Below are 6,412 nucleotides of genomic sequence, written 5' to 3'. Positions count from 1 at the left end.
CCGGGAGGGGGGCGTGGGGGGGGAGGGTCCACGAGTGGGGCTGTGGGTGACTAGTGATGGAGAGGATACTGGTGCAAGCAGAGGGGGGCCCGGGGCCCGGGGCCCGGACGAATAGTGACGGGAATGAAGCACGGGAGGCTTCTTAGGCGAGGCTTGCATTGTGCTGGAGGAAGATGAGGGGGGTCAGAAGGTAGGGGATGGTGGGGTGGAGGAAGAGGCGGTTCCAAGAAAGCCATTGGCGCGGGGCTGAGAAGGCGGGGCCGGAGTTGGATTACGAGTCCTTGGCGTGCAGCAGTTTGTTTTTCTCTCCCTTTGAGCCAACACTGCCCGGTTCAGCCTAGCGTCACCCCCTCGCCCCCCACCCCCCCTTGAACGGATTATTAACCAGCGAAGCAGGGGGTCCTTGCCATCCGACACGTCCCAGCCCCCCTGCACACCGCCACCTCCCCGTCCAGGGAATCGGGCACCGGAGCCTATGCGAGAGGTAAGAGGCTCTCCTGCTGCTGCTGGCCCCGGCTCTCCCGTGCTCGGCGACCCCCCGCCCCCCCCACGGAACTTTTCCTTGGCCACAGGGGCCAGGGCCGGGGACGGCAGGATTAGTGCACGGCTTTAGTGTGCGGGAGCTGCGCCCAGGGAGACCTGGGTTATTAAATGCCCGGAGAGGAGTGCGCTGCGGTTTGCTGGTGGGGGCGGTTGTGCTTCTGCACCCGCTTGACAGTTGGGGCACACATATAGGTGAATGCTGGGCTGGGTACTCAGCCCAGCAGTCACCTAGGGGGGCGTAGTTAGGCTGTGGTGCATTTACACAGGCGCCAGACGGGGTGTATTTGCCGGGGGCGCTGCACTGGCCCGTTAGGTTTTGACAGGGGGGGGAGGGGGCTCTGGTGGTCATTGCGCCCTTTGGCAGGACCTTGGCAATGATGGTCGGCCGAATACCGCCAGTGAAGGGGTTCGTTTGCTTGGTCGGTCAGTAGTTGGTGCGTGTGTACCCGAGCGAACTCGACGCGTGCCTGGGAGGGGGGGCCCTACACTCGCAGCTGGTTTACATTGACTTTTTAAACCAGCATTGTAAAAATTATGAAACCAATAGCTCTGCTGCCCGGCGTTACTTCTAGGGGGCTGGTGGGGAACTTGAACCGACGGGCTCGCCCTCTGAGCTGGGCACAGAAGATGTGGTCTGTGTGTATAGCGCCAAAGTGCTTTTTATTTTAAAGCTCCCAAAGCCCACCGCTTGTGCCCGAAGTAAGCGCAACGTACAGACGAAATGCTATAGGGGGGAAGTGGGGCGCATGTCCTGGGGTCTGGCAGGTTTGGGTAAGAGAGAGTCCGTGCTCCCCCGTTCCCCGGGTACTGCGCAGCTTTCCTGTCACAGTGGACGCGCCAGGGGCTTGCAGGACAGAAATACACCGTGTGCGGATCGTGCCAGGTCTTGTGTGTAGACCCTGGCGGGGTGGCACCGCTGTGCCCATCTCAATGAGAGACGGGGTCCGCGGCTGCACGGCTCAATGCTGTATTCTCGCTCGGGGCTCTCGGCATCGAGGGTTTTTCTTTTTTTTTTTAGTTCGGGACTCGCGCAACACTGCGACACGCTAAGCTTTCCTGCGCCGAGTATGTGATCTGCGCTTGTGTAATGCACGCTCACTTGCTCTTCCTGGCCTCTAAGCGCTTAAAGGATTTATTTAAATGTGGCAGACTGTAGTCTAAACTTAACTTGCAGGTGAAGGATATTGCCCAATACTACCCTTTGTGATTGCAGGATATGGCATGTTTTGGCAGCGATGACTAGTGCTGTTCGTGTGTTGTGCAGGCGGCCCTGATTTGCTATGTCAGTGAATAAGTGATGCCTTTTGTGAGAGCCGCTTGGGTGGGAGTGTGGGTTTCCGGTGTGTGCTGTTGTGTTATTGGGTTTGATGCAGCACTTTGGTCTCTTGGCGCTCCGGGGGGTGGGGTCAGAAAGATACGGTGGCTGGGCTTAGTTTGGGGGGGGGGGGGTGGGAGGTAAATGCCAGCTAGTTTTGCTGATGTCTCGATGCGTCCAGTTGGAAGTACCCAGGTACTGTGCGTGAAGGTCTGTTTCTAGGTGATCGGGACTGATGTCAGTCGGCTCGAAAGATGTAGCCTGCTGGTGTTGGATGGCTGCTGGGAGGGGTGTTCCATTGCCAGGTGTGGGTGGCTTAGTTGGTACAGTATTAAGCAGATGTGTGATGACCACTGCCCTCGTGTGTGGTGGAGTTCCTCTGCCTTAGTTTGTGTTTCCCCGGACACAATATTTGGCGACCAACATCCATTAGGTCTTTGGCCAGTGACTGTACCAGTGGTTGGTGTTGCGATGACCCATCATTGCCCTGGGGGATGCTGCAGTGTGCCTACTCGTCCCCCGACAAAGCTGACTTTTTCCAAAAATACACTAAACTCCTGCTTGTCCCAGTCCACTGCGGCCTTCAATCCTAGTCTCAACAGGCGCCAGCGCGCGGCTCTCTTGGATTTACCATAATCCTACACAAAGACCAGGCAAGATGTAGATCATGACCGTCCTTCACCAGCCTGCGCGGCAAGAAGTGATTCCTGGCCAACTGACGTAGTAGATACTTGCCAAGGAACCTCGAAGGTGTTCAAGAACCCTGGAAATTGTATAGACCATGGACTTCCTTTGGAAGCACAAATCGATGCATTGATAAATAAAATGCCTCGACCACCTACAAATGCGCAAGTGGTCATTGCAATTCCTCACCTTCCAACACCGAATACTCGCCATCAATTCTCTGGGCTAACTGGAAACAAACTACTGTGGCATGCCATATTACCCCACCAGGAACCTTCCAGGCATGCAGGACACAGCAGCAAATGCACCCGCTCTGTGATCTCTCTGCTGGCCCCACCAGGGAACTTCCAGGCGTGCAGGACACAGCAGCAAATGCACCAGATCTGGGATCTCTAGACTGGCCCCACCCGGGAACTTCCAGGCGTGCAGGACACAGCAGCAGATGCACCAGCTCTGGGATCTCTCTGCTGGCCCCACCAGGGAACTTCCAGGCGTGCAGGACACAGCAGCAAATGCACCAGATCTGGGATCTCTAGACTGGCCCCACCCGGGAACTTCCAGGCGTGCAGGACACAGCAGCAGATGCACCAGCTCTGGGATCTCTCTGCTGGCCCCACCAGGGAACTTCCAGGCGTGCAGGACACAGCAGCAAATGCACCAGCTCTGGGATCTCTAGACTGGCCCCACCCGGGAACTTACAGGCGTGCAGGACACAGCAGCAAATGCACCCGCTCTGGGATCTCTCTGCTGGCCCCACCAGGGAACTTCCAGGCGTGCAGGACACAGCAGCAAATGCACCAGCTCTGGGATCTCTAGACTGGCCCCACCCGGGAACTTCCAGGCATGCAGGAAACAGCAGCAGATGCACCAGCTCTGGGATCTCTCTGCTGGCCCCACCAGGGAACTTCCAGGCGTGCAGGACACAGCAGCAAATGCACCAGCTCTGAGATCTCTAGACTGGCCCCACCCGGGAACTTACAGGCTTGCAGGACACAGCAGCAAATGCACCAGCTCTGGGATCTCTCTGCTGGCCCCACCAGGGAACTTCCAGGCGTGCAGGACACAGCAGCAAATGCACCAGCTCTGGGATCTCTAGACTGGCCCCACCCGGGAACTTCCAGGCGTGCAGGACACAGCAGCAAATGCACCAGCTCTGGGATCTCTAGACTGGCCCCACCCGGGAACTTACAGGCGTGCAGGACACAGCAGCAAATGCACCAGCTCTGGGATCTCTCTGCTGGCACCACCAGGGAACTTCCAGGCGTGCAGGACACAGCAGCAAATGCACCAGCTCTGGGATCTCTCTGCTGGCCCCACCAGGGAACTTACAGGCGTGCAGGACACAGCAGCAAATGCACCAGCTCTGGGATCTCTCTGCTGGCCCCACCAGGGAACTTCCAGGCGTGCAGGACACAGCAGAAAATGCACCAGTTCTGGGATCTCTAGACTGGCCCCACCAGGGAACTTCCAGGCGTGCAGGACACAGCAGCAAATGCACCAGCTCTGGGATCTCTAGACTGGCCCCACCCGGGAACTTCCAGGCGTGCAGGACACAGCAGCAAATGCACCAGCTCTGGGATCTCTCTGCTGGCCCCACCAGGGAACTTCCAGACGTGCAGGACACAGCAGCAAATGCACCAGCTCTGGGATCTCTCTGCTGGCCCCACCCGGGAACTTCCAGGCGTGCAGGACACAGCAGCAAATGCACCAGCTCTGGGATCTCTCTGCTGGCCCCACCAGGGAACTTCCAGACGTGCAGGACACAGCAGCAAATGCACCAGCTCTGGGATCTCTCTGCTGGCCCCACCCGGGAACTTCCAGACGTGCAGGACACAGCAGCAAATGCACCAGCTCTGGGATCTCTAGACTGGCCCCACCCGGGAACTTACAGGCGTGCAGGACACAGCAGCAAATGCACCAGCTCTGGGATCTCTCTGCTGGCCCCACCAGGGAACTTCCAGGCGTGCAGGACACAGCAACAAATGCACCAGCTCTGGGGTCTCTCCGCTGGCCCCACCCGGGAACTTCCAGGCGTGCAGGACACAGCAGCAAATGCACCAGCTCTGGGATCTCTCTGCTGGCCCCACCAGGGAACTTCCAGGCGTGCAGGACACAGCAGCAACTGCACCAGCTCTGGGATCTCTAGACTGGCCCCACCCGGGAACTTACAGGCGTGCAGGACACAGCAGCAGATGCACCCGCTCTGGGATCTCTCTGCTGGCCCCACCAGGGAACTTCCAGGCGTGCAGGACACAGCAGCAAATGCACCAGCTCTGGGATCTCTAGACTGGCCCCACCCGGGAACTTACAGGCGTGCAGGACACAGCAGCAAATGCACCAGCTCTGGGATCTCTCTGCTGTCCCCACCAGGGAACTTCCAGGCGTGCAGGACACAGCAGCAAATGCACCAGCTCTGGGATCTGTAGACTGTCCCCACCCGGGAACTTACAGGCGTGCAGGACACAGCAGCAAATGCACCAGCTCTGGGATCTCTCTGCTGGCCCCACCAGGGAACTTCCAGGCGTGCAGGACCCAGCAGCAAATGCACCAGCTCTGGGATCTCTAGACTGGCCCCACCCTGGAACTTACAGGCGTGCAGGACACAGCAGCAAATGCACCAGCTCTGGGATCTCTAGACTGGCCCCACACGGGAATTTACAGGCGTGCAGGACACAGCAGCAAATGCACCAGCTCTGGGATCTCTCTGCTGGCACCACCAGGGAACTTCCAGGCGTGCAGGACACAGCAGCAAATGCACCAGCTCTGGGATCTCTCTGCTGGCCCCACCAAGGAACTTACAGGCGTGCAGGACACAGCAGCAAATGCACCAGCTCTGGGATCTCTCTTCTGGCCCCACCAGGGAACTTCCAGGCGTGCAGGACACAGCAGCAAATGCACCAGCTCTGGGATCTCTAGACTGGCCCCACCCGGGAACTTACAGGCGTGCAGGACACAGCAGCAAATGCACCAGCTCTGGGATCTTTCTGCTGGCCCCACCAGGGAACTTCCAGGCGTGCAGGACATAGCAACAAATGCACCAGCTCTGGGGTCTCTCCGCTGGCCCCATCAGGGAACTTCCAGGCGTGCAGGACACAGCAGCACATGCACCAGCTCTGGGATCTCTCAGCGGGCCCCACCCGGGAACTTCCAGGCGTGCAGGACGCTGCAGCAAATGCACCAGCTCTGGGATCTCTGAGCGGGCCCCATCAGGGAACTTCCAGGCGTGCAGGACACAGCAGCAAATGCACCAGCTCTGGGGTCTCTAGACTGGCCCCACCAGGGAACTTCGAGGCGTGCAGGACACAGCAGCAGATGCACCAGCTCTGGGATCTCTCTGGCCCCCGCTCAGGAAAAGGATTCATTTCGAAGCATTTGGCGTTGCCCATGGAGGCCTCCACGGTCACACAACTGAGTTCATACGAGGAAGGAACATCATCCTTTGCCACGATAGAACACAGAGATCCATCCGGCTTATACCGTGGCAAGACCCTGAAACACTTCCCCCCCTCCCCCCGGCCATATAGAATCTGCACAATCGAGGATTACCTGACTTTCAGAAAAAAACTCCAAGGCCTGGCTTTTCATCCCACCAAGCTAGCCACAGCATCAAGCCAGCAATCTGCCACAATTGCACCTCATGGACACTCCAAACTGCCAACTGGACACTTTAATTCTCACTCACACCTTCAATCGCCCATACTCCAGCACATGCACACCAAATACGCTTCCTACACAAGTTACCCCCCAAAAACCCCTTCTATCAGACCTCAAACTGCACCACTACAACCAACGTGCATACCACACGCTGAAAAGGCATGCTACCACCTTGGGCACGCAAGGATCCTCTCTGGGGGCAAACGCCTTCATGCC

The 6,412-nt window shown here is 58.2% G+C and overlaps 1 protein-coding gene across 5 annotated transcripts in view; it reads left to right on the top strand.

Moving 5' to 3' along the window:
* The first annotated feature begins 272 nt into the window (after positions 1-272).
* The window catches only part of SEMA6C (semaphorin 6C), a 471,162-nt gene continuing 465,022 nt past the window's right edge, over positions 273-6,412 (top strand). For 3 of the 5 annotated variants that reach the window (XM_069649822.1, XM_069649813.1, XM_069649807.1), the window contains exon 1: positions 273-484. The gene's annotated coding sequence lies outside the window, so the exon portion shown is untranslated. The remainder of the gene's footprint in view (positions 485-6,412) is intronic. The other 2 variants (XM_069649833.1, XM_069649829.1) reach the window with 1 other exon arrangement.

This window comes from Ambystoma mexicanum, chromosome 1p, assembly GCF_040938575.1.
Source record: "Ambystoma mexicanum isolate Mex_15411 chromosome 1p, UKY_AmexF1_1, whole genome shotgun sequence".
In the NCBI taxonomy this organism is placed as follows: Eukaryota; Metazoa; Chordata; class Amphibia; order Caudata; family Ambystomatidae; genus Ambystoma; species Ambystoma mexicanum.
The sequence above is the reverse complement of the archived record's forward strand: the minus strand, read 5'-3'. Positions and strand labels throughout refer to the sequence as shown.